At 40.0% G+C, this 18,223-nt stretch overlaps 1 protein-coding gene across 7 annotated transcripts in view; it reads right to left on the bottom strand.

The window, feature by feature from the left end:
* Positions 1-275: 275 nt before the first annotated feature.
* Positions 276-18,223, bottom strand: part of TDRD15 (tudor domain containing 15) — a 455,155-nt gene continuing 437,207 nt past the window's right edge. For 4 of the 7 annotated variants that reach the window (XR_011504164.1, XR_011504162.1, XR_011504156.1 and 1 more), the window contains 2 exons: positions 7,318-7,360; positions 5,236-6,406 (listed from right to left, as the gene is read on the bottom strand). The gene's annotated coding sequence lies outside the window, so the exon portion shown is untranslated. Of the gene's footprint in view, positions 2,401-5,194; positions 6,407-7,317; positions 7,361-18,223 lie in introns of those variants that run through there. The other 3 variants (XR_011504157.1, XR_011504167.1, XR_011504166.1) reach the window with 2 other exon arrangements.

Here is an 18,223-nt window from a genome sequence, read left to right on the forward strand (position 1 = left end):
TAGTCAAATCACCAAACACAATGCATGTAGCTCAGAAATTGTTCATGGTTTGGATAGCAGAATTGGAATTATTTCTTTTTCATGAACATGATTATATTTTTAAAATTAAAAACTAATACTGGTAATAATATCGAAACATTTGAAACTTTAAGTACAGGTATTAAAAAAAGAGGTGACACATACAAGTGGTCCATCTAAGAATGAGTGAAAAGAAGAAAGGTCTGGGAGACCTCAGGGCCAATCCCCCTTATCATACCCAGAAAAGGAGTTGACTTGTAGACTTTTTGATCCAACTTGAGTTAACAAAATGACGTGGCTGCCAAAGAACCTTCTTTAGTTAACAGAAGTATAATGTCCAGATCCATGAAGGTGGTGGGCTAGCCCTCTCATGCACCAGAGTAACGAATCCAATTCTGGACACTAGGATGGAAAAAAATATTGACAGCCTGTTTTGAGGTACTAGATTAAAATAGCTGAGGATCTAGAAATGTAGGATTTAGGGCATAATTGAAAGCTGAGAGGACATTTAGCTGGGAGAAGATTTGGAGAATGAATGGAAATAGTATTGAAATATTTGAAAGTTATCTGGCAGAGGAGAGAAAAGGCGTACTGTATGGCTCTAAGAGGCCAAAGAAAGTCCAGGTGGCAGACATTGTAGGATATAAGTTCTTTACTCCATAAAAGGGATCATTTTGACCATTCTGGGGAGGTCGTCAACTCCCCATCACAGCGGTGCTCAAGTAGAGACTGAACATCCACTTAGGGAGGATATATTGTCAGACAGAATGAACTGGAGGGCCTTCCAGTGCAGCAATTACTCTCACGCAATTCCCCAATTCTCCACTTTTCACCGAAGGTCACCAAAAAGGGCAGGTCTTCTTGTGTAACTTTCATGCCTAGTTCATTTTCTTTTCATTTTCCAAAACTGCTGCTCTCATCACAGGGTACAATAGCAGACCGTCTTCTCAGGCTTTCTTGCTCCCTTGAGGAATGTGTTCCAGTTTGGGTAATTACATTCTGCCAGCCTAAATTATCCCCGCGGTTTACATTGAGTAAGGCATTTTTCTTTAATATCTATCCTAAATTGTTGCATAGTGTTTCTATGTACCAGTAAATATTACATACATGCCAAAGTAATAGTCAGAACCTCAGAAACAGCCCACCCTATTTATAGGAGAACAAGGAAGGATCAAAACTAATTAAAATTTACTTCGATTATTCATATCCCTTCTGCGTGTTTGGGTCTTTATGCTGGCAGTTAAGGGAAATTGGAGTCATATAACCTGCACTTATTTTCCCGGGTTTTGTGAATTTTTTCAGCTCCCGTTCCTTTCCAATTCCTGCCTCACACAAAGAGGACCCCAAAATAGATCTGCAAGTGGCAGGAAAGAGGGATGGATCAATAATATACAGGTGTGGTGAAGAGGCTGCGGGTCGGTCTGGAGCCCTTCCTCATGGAGGTAATTTTTAAATACAGCTCTGCAAACTCTATCATGGTCCTGGCTGCTCCAGTCAGAGACTATATCCCTTTTATATTTGTTTTTTTTTTTCTTTTGCTTGTCTGCCTCCTTATTAAGAGTATTTATTCTAGTTACTTTCATTGCTGACCTTGGGAGTTTATTGCAAATATTATTTCTCTTGTTTACTTGCTCTCACTCTCACTGTCCTCATACACGTCGCATGCACACACACACACACACTCTCTCTCTCTCTCTGGTCTCTGACCTCATTCCTTTAATGGTCTCAGTATCTCAACATACTATTTTTTCCATCTCACATCATTTTTTCCATCTATGTTTTGCCTTAGACAAGAGGCACATTTGGGCACACAGAAGCTTATTTGGAAACTCTGAGCATCAGTGAACAGTCTGCAGATGCTGGTACTTACTAATGTGTGTGACGGTTGATTGATTATTGGCTCTGAGGTCCTAGAGGGCAGGCAAGGCCTGGGTCTGCTTATCCTTGTCTCTTAGGGTTTAACGCAAGTTCTAAAATAAATGGGTGTCCAGGAAATGCTGTTTGAACTGATACGAATTGAATGAAAGAGTGAATTGTATGAGTGAGACTAAACTTCAATATCCCAAAGCCCTCTTCAACATCTGCCCAAGATCACGAGCTCTTTTCTCTGATTTCCAAGCTCACCTTTCCTCCATCAAGACAGACCTTTATTTTTCTATTTTTCTTTCCTTCAAATCATAGAAGTGTCCCTCGTAGGAGTATTATTTGTCCCTTTAAGATTTGGGTCTTTTCCCTCAGCCATTTATTGCTGGGTCAAGATGTCCATTTATTTATTCCTGTACTCATCCTTCATGTGAGAAACACCTATGGGGTTGCACTATGTGCCCAGAACTGTGCCATTTCCAGGGTTTAGAGATGAGAGCCGCACTCATGAAGCATACACTGTAAAGAAGAAGACAAAGTTAAATAGATATTCATACAAAGAATTATTTAATTTCCATTCTAAGGAGGAAAAAGTCCAGAATGGGAAAAGAGTGTAACAGGGAGAACTCCATAGTCATTACTGGGGCCAACAGGCACCTATAGGTGATCTCAGGTGTTTGTCTGGGAACTGTTGGTTTAAATCCCCTGCACGGAGAGCCCTCCCTGCATAGGCTGGACAGTGAGTGGGAGAGAAGGGAGAGTCCTGGACCCAGAATTAGGAGACCTCCCTTCTTGCTGAGACCCTGCCACAGACTCGACGGTGGGCTTGGAAAATCCCCTTCCTTTCTGGGCCTCAGATTCCCTGAAAGTGCTGAGAGTGGGATGGCATGCACTCGCTGTGGTCCTTCCAGCTCTGACATTGCGCGCTTCTTCGGGCAGGTGCTTTAACTCACAATGAACAGCAGGCAGGTACCACTGGGCTGCTATTCAGGCCTAAAGTCACTAAAAATTAGGCAGGGAACACTACATCCTTTCACTTCATGTGAACTTTTGCTTTACAGTTTACTCCTTCCTCCTCACAATTTCCCTATCTGTTCCAAACTGATTCACAAATGGTTGCAAGAATTTGGGGCCTTACACTGGCTGTTTTGCAATTCAGACAAGTGATTAGAATATTCCCAGCACATACACTTAATCAAAACAAGCCCAATTAAGCTCACTACTCCAGATTCCACCTCATTAGCTTTCTGTTCCTAAAATATAACAGATGTCATTGCTGCAGGCCTGGAGGTACAGACACATTTTTCAGCTAAGCACTTACAATGCAACCTAAGTTAGAGGAAGATTTAATTATTACTTTCATTGTCATGGCTTCCTGTGGAAGCTCATTTTTCACTTAATAGCAATCTCTTTCTACCTAGTTGCCCACTGCCACCAAAATAATGTGTCTTTCTCCTCAAAGAGTGAGTTCATAAAATGTCTCATTGCTATCCTCTCCTTTTTTGCCTGGTAAATTGATTTGAGTTGCTCCTGGATTTGTCAGACTCTGTACTTTTTAGATAGTGAACGGAAGGAGGAAGAAATGGGATGCAATGATTTCCTCACCTTTCTAACTAACATTTGGGCTTTTTTTATTAGCTATTATAGCACCCAGACTCAAAGGAGAGTTCACATCTCTACTTGTTCCCACTGCTCTTCAGACAACTCTGTATTATAGCACTTAGTTTGCATTGTAATTCCTTTTACACGTTTGTCGCCTTCTCAAGGCCATCAACTCTTCCAAGCCTAGGCCCTAACCTTATTTTTCTTCCTTTTCCCAGCTCCAGGCATGCACTGGCACACAGTGAGTACTTGTGTTTAAGAATGAAAGGAAAATAAATAAAGAACTGAATCAAATTCTGCTCTGGGCAACAAAAGAAACAAAAATGTTTTATGTGAGAGGGAGAGTTGATAACTGATTCTCATAAGTAGAATAATTAGTGATTATTTGTCTAACAAGCAGATAGCTGTAAATCTCAGTCTTACACATTCACTGATTCAATCAATTTTTCTAATCAATGTCAGCGTTAGTTCACTAGGTCACTTTTTATTATTACATATGTTCTTAACTATGGAAATAGCGTGTTTTGAGATTCTAACATTTAGAGAAGTAATAAGCATTCTGGCATGTCAGCCATACAAGCAGCGCCCCTGCACCTACACTCTGAGCCCACGGGAAGAAGCGCGTCAGATTGAGCCTCCTACTCAAGGTAAATTTGGCACCTTACGTGTTTCGGGATTGGTTTTATTCATGGGTATGTCTCATTCTCCTTCTCCCCTCATTTTATGTTTCTACATACGTACTTATGCTCCAAAGCGACTCCAGATAGTGTTCTTCCTGGAAACAGTAAACGACAAGAAAGACTCCAACAGAAGCACGCCCCACAGATGTACCTCTGACTTTTCTTTAGATTTGCAGGTGTCTATAAGCTTAGAATTTGTAATCGAGTGGGGGTTAAATCAGATGCCAACCATACAAATACAGACAAAGTGGCCTCAAAAGAATACGATTTGTGATTTTAAAAACTAATAAGAAATTGTATATCCAAATGAGTGCCTTTCTCTTCAACAGAGTCTCCTTGGTGAGTGGAAAATCATTCCAACAATGCTGATGTCACTCAGAACTTTCCAAAGCTCCTTTCAGGAAATTTCTAAAGAACTGCGTATTAATCAGCTTGGGCTGCCATAACTGAGTGGCTTAAACAACAGAAATTTGTCACAGTTCTGGAGGCTGGGAAGTCCAAGTTCAAGCTACCATTAAATCAGTTCCTGGTGAGGGCCTGATGCCTGCCACCTTCTCACCGCGTTCTCGCAAAATCTCTTTGTGTGTGTGCAGGGAGGGAGAGCCACTCAGATCTGTAGTGTCTCTTCTTATAAGGGCACTAATCCCATTGCACCAGGGCCCCACCCTTCTGACTTCATTTAACCTTAATTACCTCCATGAAGGCCCTATCTCCAAATATTATCACTCTGGGGGCTAAACATTTCAACACAGGAGTTTTTGAGGGATAGACCTTCAGTCCATAACAAACCAGTTTAAGAAAAATAATACAAAATTTCAACTGAATTGCCTTGAAATCAGAGATTTTGAGTTTCAAGAAGAGAAAACATCTCTTGTTCTCTTTATTCACCCTTATTCATCTGACTTATTTACCTCATTTGGCTTCAAATAATCTTTGGCAGTTTCTAATACTGAAATTCACCATTAACATGTAAAAAATTGTCACTACAGAAGAAACTTAAAGAATGCGTTACAGAGTCTGAAGACAATTTTCAAGAAGGAATTCAACATTTATTTGATTGATCATAGTATTGTTGAAATTATTGCATAGGCATCACGGTTCTCTATTACATTGCAAGGAGAAGCACTTAAATGGATTGAAAACGTGGGGTAAGTTTATCAAGGCAACCAATGGCCTGTGTGCATAGTATAGTTATAAAACATCTACAGCATACCCCTATGAAATAGCATCATGTCATACAAGAGCAGCAGAGTATTGTTGCTCGTGTCTTCAAGTAGATTCTGACTCCTAGCGACCCTGTGTACAGCAGAGCAGAACCCTGCTGGGTCTTTTGGCACCAATCTTCTTACTTTCCGGTGTTATATGAGACGATGCTCTGCTCCTGCTTTTCAGAGGGTTTTCATCAGACATGGTTGGTCAGGTCCTTCTTCCTAGTGTGTCTTAGTCTGGAAGCTCCACTGAAACTTGTCCACCATGAGTCACCCTGCTAGTATTTGAAATACTGGTGGCATAGCCATCAGCATCACAGCAACATGCAGCTGCCACATAGTATAACAACTGACAGAGGGGTAGTATGGTTCCCTGACTGGGCAATGAACCCAGGCCATGGCAGTGAGAATGCCGAATCCTTACCACTAGCCCACCAGGGCTGGCTAGCAGAGCATAGTCAAGTTAAATACTAATGCCATTATTTTTAAATTCCTTGAAAGTAGGGCAATATTTGACTTGTTCATGACTTTATCTCCAAGGCCTAGAATAATGCTGAGCATAGGGTAGGCACTTAATAAATGCTTATTGAATTGAATTGACAGGTAATTCTCTTAAAGGCCAACTAATTGAGTTCTGTTAAACCTGAAGCCTCTTTAATATAAAGCAGGGATTGGCAAACTCTATCCCTTGGGTCAAATCTGGCCTGCTCCCCTTTTTCTGTACAGTCTGTGAGCTAAGAATGATTTTACATTTTTAAAAGCTTGGGGGAAAAATCAGAAATAAAATTTCATGCCACTTGAAAATTACATAAAATTCAAATTTTAGTGTGGTTTATTGGAACATTGTGTCAACATAGTGATTTTTATTAACAAACGTAGATTTAGTAAGGAAAGATTATAATCGACAGGATTATTGCAGGGCAGAGGAGAGGGGACTATTGCTATAGGGAGAGGGGAACTTTTGCAGTAGAAAGAAGGCTCGGACCATAAGATCAGCAAACATCTCAAAGGTTAGGCACAAAGGGATTTTCTTTCCTAGAAAGAAATGAACAAGTTTAGAAAGAGCTGAGTTTGAGGAAGTGGGGTAAAGGGTGGTGTGGTTAGACTGTAGATAGAATAGCAGAATGTTTCTCATGTTGAGGTCAGCCTATTTTCTGGGAGCAGCCTTAAGGAGGGGCTATATGCTGCCTCAGGCTGAAGGTAGGCCAAAGTTCAGAGACCTGGGGAAGGTGAGAATCTTAGCCAAAGTTTGATGGAAAAGCATTTTTTTTCCATTTATCAATGGAGACAAAACAGTTCAACTATTATATACAAGGCAAAAAATGGGAATCTGGATGGTTTGTGTCTGGCCTTATCATGGGTAAACAAGGGGGCCATGGGTTAGTCCTATCTAAGTCAGCTGGAGAAGGTGGTTCCTTGCAGTAAGCCATTTCCTAGGAGACAACAGGGTCGGGGGAGTTCTTAACTCTTCTGTTTTCCAGGATCACAGGGCTCAGGTGAGATTCATCATTGCCCTCAGCCATGCCCATCTAGTTCTGCATTGCCTGTGGCTGCTTCTGGGGTACAAGTCAGAGTTGAGTAGTTGCAACAGACACTGGATGGCCCATAAACCTAAAATATTTACTATTTGCCCTGTTACAGTACACGTTTGTTGACTTCTGATATAAAGAAATGGAGGGGGACATTTTAGTTGAACTGGTAAAAATTCTGAATAATGTAATGTACTGAAAGAAATGTAACTTAGCAAACTCTTACTCAACCCCCCAGACTTCAGTGAAGACTCTGGCAGATATTCTGCTTCTGACTCCGGCTGCAAGCTGTGTTGGGTGCCTCCTTCAAGTGCCCATAACACCCACCCATGCCTCCCTCCCACCACTGATTCACTGTATTGTAAAATTCTCTCTTCCCCAGACACTTAACTCCTTGAGGGAAGAATAAGACATTACCTTCTTCTTTGAATCCTTAACACCTAGAACAGAGCCTGGAAATCTGCAGAATGAAGAAAACAACACATGAACAAACAAACTTTGATATTCAAACTCTTTACTAACAACGTATTGCCAAAGACAACTCTGGCTCCAGGGAGAAGGTGAGAGCAATCTTTAATCACACCGTGCATATGCAAATAGCTACTGTTAGAGTGCAGAGAAACGCTTTGTTCTCTTTAGTAGGTTAAATATGCCTCTCCACAAACGTGTTAACATCCTTCCTTTGCTGAGCAAATCCTCTTTTCATGAGCTGTTCAAAGGTAAACTTTATCCCCAGGTTGGATTATCATAACCTCCATATCTGTGTACACGTGTTAAGCTCATCTCTCCCATCTTAAAAAGAAATTACTCTTCAGTCTCCTCATTCACCTCAAATATCAGCTAACTTTTCATTTCCCTTTCATAGTCAAACATCTTTAACAAGTCATTTATATTCTCCCTCTGAAAACTTACTTCTACCATTAATGACTTTCCTGATACCAAGTCTCCTTTAGGGGCTCTTTCTTTGACAACTCTTAAATGTTATTATTTCTCTAAGTTTCCGCTTAGGTTCTCTTCTAATGCTATGCATTCTTCTTGAAGGAGCTCACTCACTTCCATGGCCAAAAGGACCGTCTAAAGGCTCCTCACCGACAAATAAGCATTTCCAGCTCTTAACATCTTTTATGAGTTCCAGGACTAATTACATACTGTCTGTTGGACACCTTTACTTGAATGGCTCGCAGACACTTAAAACTTAACACCTCTAAAACAGAATGAAAGCCCTGTTTCCCTAGGCCCCAAATTCCTCATCTTGGATTTCCTGTTCCAGAGAACACCACCGTCATCCATCATGGACTCAGGATTATCCAGAGTGGCCCTCACAGAATTAGTCACAGTGCCTACGGACTTTACTTCCTAAATAGTCTCTTAATATTTTCACATCTCACCATTCCACCTGTCTATACTGTGCTTCCCATAACAAACCTTTTATCCTGTTTATCCCTGTAACAACCTCTTAACGACTTTCCCAGTCCTCAGTTTTACCCACTGTAGAATGTTCTTCCTTCATTCCAAATCACAAATCTGATTAAGGCACACATCTGCTTAAAAATACTTTAGGAAAAGTCCAAACTCTTAATATGATATAAAAGAAGCTTTGTGATGTGGGGCCTTCAGGCTCATGTCTTGCTTTCCTCCTCACCTGCATCATGCACACTAGCCTCCAGCCACAGAGAAGAATTTTTTTTTTCTGAATATGCCTTTCTCTCTCTAGCCTCCAATCCTTTTCACAGGATGTTTTATCTTTCCGGAGTACCTTTTCCCCATCCCACACTTACCTGTGTTCCCAGCCAAAATCTATTCACCCTTCATATCACTGCTAAGACATCCATTTCTCTAGGAAATTTTCTGTACTGCCCCGGGCCCACCACCATTCAGGTCTGTTAGGGGTCTTGCTCTCTCTCCCTTAGAGCCCTGTACTTCTCCTCTCACAGCACATGTCACATTGTGCTTTAATTGCCTGCTTCCTCATTTAAATCCCACATAATTGGCATGTTTTGTGGAGTCAGAATACGAGTTTATATTGGTCTGTCATGTATCCCCAAAACCTATTACGCCACCTGGCACATGGCTGGCATTCAATAAATAAATGTAAAATAAATGGAAGAATGAAATCTTTTCTGTACTTCATAGGAAATTGGTGAAAGAAATTCCTTCTTTTGTCCGCTTCAAAGTAATTAACACACGTTATTAAATAAGTGATCAGTTTATAGGTCCAAATCTATAGAAACGACTTGAAAAAACGAAAAGGCCTATGGGATGTATATTTTACCCAGAAAGTCACTGATGTGTTGCTATTGCCATTGTTTTTGTTGTTTTCTAGATTAGTCCTGTGGCTTTGAAATATATTTCTTTGCTCGAATTTGGGAATTGAGAGCAGGGTTGTGAATGTGATCAGAACTGTCACTTTGAGGAATGATATTAGATGTTCATAAATGCTAATCGATGTCTAAGTACACTTCAACATTGTGGCCCTCTGAATTCTCATTCCATCCAGGCAATTGCTTCCATCTTCCTGTCTCCCTCCACTATCTGTTTTTGGAAGCCCACCTTGAAAGGTGTTAACTTTGCTTCTGTTGCCCTCCCATCAGAGCCCACATGTATGCCATATACATTTCATCCATTCTTAGCAAATCTCTAGAAAACTGGCACAGAGCTTTTAAAAAGATACAAATCATTGCAGGTTTGGCATCATCCATTTCAGTTGATTTGTTATTAGCATCTGTGATGAGGCTTAGAGGTGGCTGCCAAACCTTGAATGTCACTGAGATGAATTTAGACGGTGGGGCTGAAGCCAGGCTTATTACTGTTCAGATTGTGGAGTTTCATGATTGTCCTCTCTTGTTAGCATGCCTCCGTTTGAGCACAAAAACCTAGATTGCTTTGCAAAATCGATCTTAATTAATCATAAATAGTGCCTGATGGGAAGATTGCTGCTTTCATCTTAGTTAAATAAAACACAATCACTAAATCTTTTTCTTGCTCCAGGTTTTCACAGTATTGTGCAGGTTGCCTCCTTACATATTTGAGATGCTAGCAGGTCTAATCGCGTCAGTGTGTTACTGAGAGCCTCATTAGGCTGTGCCATCAAGAGCTGTTCCCGGTCCCTTCTCCACCGGCAGAGCCAAGTCCCAATGAGTTAAATGGGGACACTGGAATGGCAAAATAATTCCACTCCTTCCCAGCAGCTAATTAAGAAAGAGGGTAAAGCATTGTGCTAAAGACTTCAGCGGGTTTGCCTTGCAGCTCTTCAAGGGTGACCTTGTAGCAAATGGTGAAAGTACAGAAGAGAGTCACTGTTGCGTGGTAAATGATCATCAGGAAAGTTCAAATGCTACCGAATGGGTGGCTAAGGATGCTAGAATGAGCTTGCTTTGTTCTCTGCCCCTTTGAACAAAATTTCCCCTCTTTACAAATATACAAAACAAATAATGAAGAACTTAACACTCTACCTAAATCGACAATATATAATCAGTCTCCCATACTAGTAATACAAATGCTACATATTTGGGCTTAAATACAGCAGTTTACCATGGGGCACTATGTAATATGATGGGCCTATGTATCTGCATAATGAGTAGCATAATTGCTCCTCTCTCTTGCCAGCCTCTGTGTATAGAGCTAAAAGAAAGCTAAAAATTCCATTTCCCTCTTCTGTTGTAGCTTCAGGTGAGGCCTTGAGATACACTTCTGACCAGAGAAATCTGAGGAGAAACATGTTGATACCAGCACTTCTCCCATCTTCTTCCTGCCTGGAATGAGGAAATGTACCAGGACTTGGAACAGGAAGATGGAAGCCACATGCTGAGGATGGCAAGACAGGAAGACAGAAGGAGCCTAATTTCTTGATGCTACCTGGGCTGGATTTTAGGCCCTGGATTGCCTGTGTCCAGACCTCTTAGTGTATAATATAAACTCTTGTGTTTTTAAGTTACTATTAGTCTGGTCATCTGTTCCAGGCAGCAGAATTCAATCTTTTCTGATGGGGAATACAAGGGACTTATCATTACTTCCTGCCTTTTTTCTAAGAACTTCATATCTCTTTCACTCCAAGACTACATACCTGAGCATCGACAGAAAAGTGCCATGTGAAAAGACACCAGATTTGATTCACCTCCTCTTCTAAAAAATGTATCCAGTTCTTAACATTGAGGAGTTAATGTCCTGAAGACCTCAATTCTCAAATTCACAAATACCACTTGTATTAGTTAGAGTCCAGTCAAGAAAACAAAAACTACATTATGTACTTCAACAGAGTAAATTTAATATAGGAGATTTAATATAGTAAAAAGGAGAGGAAACGCTGAGGTAACCCAGGGATAACGACTGCAGGGAGCAGTTACTACCCCTAAAGCTAGAGAGACACAGGAGAGGAGATAGGTGTAGGCAGAACTCAGGAGCTCAGAAAAAGGGCCTCAAAGAGGTGGTGGTCAGATCTTCAAAAGGAGACAGCTCCTGGAAAGTGAACACATTTAGGATCACAGAGGAGCCCAGTGGAGTTTGGGAGCAGACATTGAGGTGGCATGGCCAGGCTGTTCTGGTACCTCTAAGGGTATGTGATGAAAGATGCTGGACCAGCTGCTGCAGCTGCGCTGAATTGTGCTGCCTGAAGAGCTACTGCTGCTAGGGTGATGCTGACAGGGCCATGAGCAAACAGGAAAAAGGAAGTGCCTTCTCCCCTCCTTCTCCCTTCTACTCTCCTAGTGACCAAACCTAACAGGAAGCCTGCTAGAAAGAGACTGGGAAATGTAGTTCACAATGTTCCAGCCCCAGCATCACTTCCCAGAACAGAGTGTAACAGGATAGATTAGGAATTGAGATGCTATAGGCAAATAACTAGAATGGCAGGAAATGTGACAAAGAATAAATAAAACATGAAAGTGATCCCATAGTGGCAGTCTTAATACAGAACTCAAGTTATTCACAAAAGCGTTAGGCAATTCTTTCATAAAAACAAGATTCTACTTTTCTGGCTAAAAATGACCAATAATTTTTTAAGTTATAGATATAATTTTTCTCTTTTTTCAAAATTAATGCATAGTCATTGTAGGAAGATTAGAAAATACTTAAGCAAAAAATGAAATCTACCTTTAATTTTATCATTTATATTTCGGACATAAATAATATTAGGAAGTAAAGTTCACATCTTTAATAAACACGGTAATATTTATTACAACCTGCCAAGCACCCTTTTAAATGCTTTGTGTGTAGTATATCTTTGAATCCTCAAAGAAATCCTATGAGTTATATATGAATATTATCATCCATGTTTTGCACATGTGGAAATTGAAGCCCAGAGAGGTTAAGAGATGGCCCACGGTCACAGAGCTAGTAAGGAGTGGAGCTGGGATTGAGTCGAGGCAATCCAGCTCCAGGAATGGCATGCTTAACCACTACCCTACTTTATTACTTCCCCACTGTTCTCTTTGGTGATCTAAAGTCCTCTTTTTTCATTTTATATAATATTTGATAAAGATATTTTTTACTCAGTAATATAAAAGGTGTGTGTGCCATCATCAGTATTTCCTTCAGCTTAAATCCTAGACATGGAAATATAAAGTCAAAGGATCTACCATATTTCAAAATTTAGGGAAATATCTAATTATTCTTGAATATTATAGTTAATTATAATCCCATCAGTGCGTTGTGAGAGAGTCTGTTTCCAGAAGCCTCAACAAAATGATAGTTTAGCTTTTTCACCATGTGGTAGTTTATGTTTCTTTCTTTGCTATGTCCATCATCACTTCTCTCCCTGCTGTTCTTTCTCCCTCCTGAATTTCTATCACACATACTTTAGCTATCCTAAATTTGTCCTCATGGATCTCATATTTTATCTCATTATTCTTCACTCTTTTTTCTAACTCCCGGGCAACTTCCTAAAGTCGATCTTCTAACTCATCGATTTGGTTTTCTACAGAACGGATGCTGCTGTTCACAGGTCTCTCTGCAGTTTTCAATTCAGCAACCATATTTTTAAGCTCTAATTAATCATTCCTGACCTCAGATTGTTTCATGATTATAAATGCATTTCCTGATATCATAGGCACAAAAACATTTCAAACTGAGTTGAAACTATGAATTAGACAATTTCTAAGGAATTTTTTCCTGTTTCTTATAGAAATTATTTACAAGGATATGTTCTTATACTTCCTTTTTAGGAACTGCAAAATTGTTACACGTCTGGCAATTTTCTATTTACTTCTTCCCATTGATGTATAAACGTGTCTAGTTATAATGGGTCTGTTTGAAATTATGGGTGCCCCCATTCAAGTATTTCAAGCACAGATGAATGGAAAAGAAAGAATTTTAAATTTAATACAATTTTTCCTTGCCATATTATAATTTTGTAGCCTTTAGAAATAGCAAGGACTCTTCAGCCATCAGCCAGCAGAATCTTTTGCACTGTGAAATAAGAAATATATATATACACATACACGTAAAATCTGCCCCAGGTTCCTGACACAGAATTGCTAAAACCCTTGTAAATAAGAGTGCTAGAAGAATCTTTTGTTCAAACATTTAGTCTTTGATCCGAGTTTCTGACACAAAGCTCCTAAATCCCTTGAGTGACAGCAGTGTCTTTGGTTCTTATGAGGTGACTCTTGGTGGGCTCCTGGACGAGGGCTGATCACCAGAAAGAGCAAGCCATGATTAGAAGCTTAGAATTTTCAGCCCCACCCACCATTTTCCAGAAAGGAGAAAGGGACTGAAAATTGAGTTAATAACCAATCATGCCTACGTGATGACGTCTCCATAACAATCCCAATAGTATGGCGTTCAGGGAGCCTCTGGGTTGGTGAACACATCTACATCCCAGGAGCACCGTGCACCCCACCTCCATGAGGAGAGAAGCTCCTGCTCTTGGGACCCTTCCAGACCTCGCCCTAGGTATCTCCTCATCTGGCTGTTCATCTGATTCTTTATCATCTCCTTTATTATAAAATAAACTGGTAAACATAAGTGTTCCCCTGAGTTCTGTGAGCTGTTCTAGGAAATAATGAAATCCAAGGAAGGAGCCATGGGAACCTCCGATTTGTAGCCAAGTCAGATAGAAGTTGTGGGTAGCCTGGGAACCTACCATTTGTGATTGGCATCTGAAGTGGGAGGCAGTCTTGTGGGACTGAACTCTTAACCTGTGGGGTCTGTGTTAACTCTGGCCTGTGGGGTCTGTGTTAACTCTAGTTAGTGTCAAATTAAATTGAATTGTAGGACACCAAACTGGTGTCACAGAGAATTGCTTGGTGTGGGAAAAAGCTCACACATCTGATGTCAGCTGTGTTATGAGTGTGGTAGTAGTGTGCGAGTACAGGAGAAACACACAGAAGAAGTGAGTTTTTCCTTTATGGCACTGAAGTAGTGGGGGCTTAAAGTCAACAGAGATAAAGCGCCCTTTTTAAAATGGCATAACTGCCCACATTGCAGTGAACCAGGGCTGCACCCCCTCTAGAATGGGCCTTCACCTAAAGGATAAACCATAAGCTAGCAACATAATTGATCCCCAAAGTCTAGTGTTCTTCTCTAGGGCAATGGTAAGCATTTAATTCTCTTCCTTTCCCTCCCATGTCCCACTACCCATCCTGATCTCTTTTCCTTGATGCTCCAGGTTAATGGTTGCTAGTAGAGTTCCTTCAGGAGCCTCTGTCATTCCACTACAGTCATGTGCCACATAACGATGTTTCAGTCAACAATGGACCACATACATAATGGTGGTCCCATAAGATTAGTATCATAGAGCCTAGGTGTGCAGTAGGCTACAGCATCTGTGTTTGTGTAAGCACACTTTATGATGTTCACACAATGAGGAAATCACCTAATGACGCATTTTTCAGAATGTATCGCCCTTGTTAAGCTACTCAAGAAGACTTTTCCTTCTCAGAAAATGAATTGCTAGCTGGCTAGTGCTTCCTCAAACTGACTTTATCTTACAGTACATTTCATGAAACTTCTGACTTGCAGATGACACTCATTCTGGCTTCTTGGCCTAACATAAATATCGTCACTTATTTTAACTGTCTTTTTTCATTTAATGCTCTCATTTCATTTTCAAATTCAGAAACAAGTGTAGTTAAATGCATATGAATAAATTGCCACATTTATCAGAATAAAATTACAATTTCTATGATTTCTTCAATACATCTTTATTCTCTAATCCAGAAGTTCATTTACAGGCCATTTTCCACAAATAAATGGTTTGAATTTTTCTTTCAGAGTTAACGTTCATATAGAATTTACATTCCCATAGCCTACCAAAAAGTGCGTGATTCAGAAACATTACAATACTACAGGTCAAACCATTTATCAGTAGGAAAAGTTTTGAAAATTAAATGTACAATGTATTTCTAAGCACATTCTAACTGATGATGGATCAGCTACCACTGGTGAATTTAAAAATCTCATCAAGAGAAGTATATACTTTGATAGCTTGGAGGAGGAAATATCCATGACAATCTTAGGCTGAAATGTGGGGATAGATTATCTGTAGATCCAGTGCTGAATCTGATTCAGCAAAACCAAATCCAGTTTCGCAGGGCGTTATGAGTAGCCTTGAAGTGAAGGGAAGAAACATGAAGATGCCATTCTAAAGTATGCTGATGTGACTCGGATTAAAAGCAGTGCAATGTCCATCAGAGAAGGGAAACATATTTTAGTAAGCAATAGAGAATACTGCTTTCAAAACACCAAGACAGTTTTAAGTCATTGCGGCTTCTTAATAACTATTTAGTGAAGTCTGTATCTACCCTGGGTGTCCTTACACATTCTTGCTGAAGGTAACAGACATGTGTAACAGGTCTCCATTGATAGCTTCCCAAGACAAATCTGCTTGTTTAGTCACAGAATCATCAGTGTGCCCTAACAGTTCCTACTTAGATTCTGTATGTCTTCTCCTTGACACTAAGAGTGACCTTATTAGTCTTTACTCATAGCTGCAACAAATCAGCATGTGATTATTTAGGAAGTAGAATAAAATGAATCCCCTTAAATGAAGGTAATGGAAAGGAAGGGGAAGAACCTTGAGGATTTAGTTTAAGGAGTCATCATGATGACACCCTACAAGTTAAATAGAAGAATCCTTTCTTATCTCGCAAGCCAGTACATCTTCTCAACAAACAGAAGACATATTTGTCACTAGAATTATAATAAAAATTACATCATAAAAATAAGTCTAACAATTGTTGGGATTTGCCGAGTACTGAAGATGCAAAAGATGGAAAAGGACTGTTATAATGAATAAGAACATAAGGATAGAGGACAAACTTCAGCAAACACAAAGCTCAGACTGGGAAAGTCACCTCATCCTGTCAATATTAACAATGGGCCCATCAAAGAATCTGCCAATGTGTGCCAAGAATCAGCTCTTCATCAAACCTGCCAAGTCAAATAAGAGCCAAAGTGATGGCCAGACGATGGATACAAATCCATCTCCATCACCCTTCTGGATAGCTATGAAAAGCGACTTGAAAGAATATCTAATTCACACATGCCAATAAAAGATTACTAATAACTGGGTACAGGCATCAAGAATCAGCAGGGCTGATGCAAGCTCAAATGCATTCTCAATTTGAAGACCAGGCGGGAAGTATTCTTTTTTCTATTCTTCAGTTTGATTCTCACCACAACTTTTACACTCCCCCGAGGGCAGTTTCCAAGCAATTGCTTTACCACTTTTATTAGAGACATACCCCAGTCTCTAAATGGATTTGAGTCTGATTGTGCCCTTGGGTACCTGAAGCTAACACTCTAAGTGGTGGGAGATGGGAAAGGGAGGGATGAGAAAGGGGCAAGGCATGGTTGTTCTGGATGGATGTGACTATGTAAGAAACAGGAACAAAAGTGATATATACTTAGGATGTTAACTCTATCCACCCGTCTTGTATCATGGAAATCCACCCTATATTATACCATTTGGAAAGCATATTATATATCAAATTGATTAAAGCATGCTTTGAATTCAGTACCGGTCATGACACCTCAAATTGGGATCATATTGGTCACCTCCTTTGAAACTAATTGGTTGGTTGGCTGACTTTAGACAGAGCAATTCAGGATATGTAAGCCCACTTAACTTGAATTCTAAATCAAAATGTTACTTTGAATCTAAATGTAATATTGAAGTCAGTCAGCAATTATTATCCATTTGCCCAAGACTTTGTGTTCAAAGATAGGTAAGGAAGATTTGGGTAGTTCACAATCTGACAAAATAAGTAAAGAATAACGTTTTTAGAAAAATAACAAAGACAGGCCATTATAATTCAGTTCTAACTATGCAGTTGCAACTGCACAACCTTTAAGAGTTTAGGGCAGGTGATCACAATGTGGGCTAGAGCAATCAGAGAAATCTGAACTGAGGTGGTAAGATCTGAATGAAGACTTGATCAGTAGGATTTGATTAAGTAGAATGGGGAGGATATTTTAGGCAAAGGGAACAACACAAGCAGAGGTAGGGAGAGAGGAATATTGTTCTTTTAACTACATGAATAAGCACTTCCTTGCCTCTTGACTTTTCTGCATTGTTTTAACAACTCACTCTAAACTAGTTGAATCATGAATGGTCCCACAAAAAAAACGAAGATGGGGTGTACAAAGGAGTGATAGTAGAGAAACAAAAGAGAAAATCATCAGGAGTTGAAACCTTAAAAAAAAATTAAATTCCTGGGACTATATAATGGATTCAACTGGTATATGCAAACCCATATATGCAAAACCAATATATGCAAAAATGTAACTTATTTTTCTATAGTGAAATATAATTCCTATCATTAAGATCTCATTTCTGCTCAGTAGCAGAAAACTGATATCAAGTTGCTTTCAGGTAAATTTCTTCCTATTCAGCCACTTCTCAGTCAATTCAGAATTTTAATGTAGCCATATTTAGATTTTCAAAATCACTCTCAGATTTTATTCTCTCTCTCCCTTTTCCACATATTGATTCAAACCTCTAGGAAACTTAACCACTATTACAAAAGCAATAATGGAGAGAGAAAGAAAAGCTCCATTCCATAGTCTCTTTAAGGCTACATCCTAAGCCGCCCTTCTGTGAGATGTACCTTGTCTTAGGTGATCTTCAGACATGTCCCCTTCATGCTGACACCCACTGAGGTAACCAGTCACCTGGTTAAGGATTTGATTTGATGGTCTCTGTCCCTGTTACTTTACCAGGTATCTGAAGTCCTGCGTTAGCCTTCAGGTAGTAGGTCCAGTAGGTCAGGTAGTAACCCCAGTGTGGTTACTTGGGGTCTTCCTAGTTTACATCCTCAGACTTTCCATACTTTTTGAGTCCTCCTCCAGCCCTTCTACACCTTTGCCATGGTCACTGGGAAGGTTA

This window comes from Equus asinus, chromosome 6 (assembly GCF_041296235.1).
Source record: "Equus asinus isolate D_3611 breed Donkey chromosome 6, EquAss-T2T_v2, whole genome shotgun sequence".
Taxonomy (NCBI): Eukaryota; Metazoa; Chordata; class Mammalia; order Perissodactyla; family Equidae; genus Equus; species Equus asinus.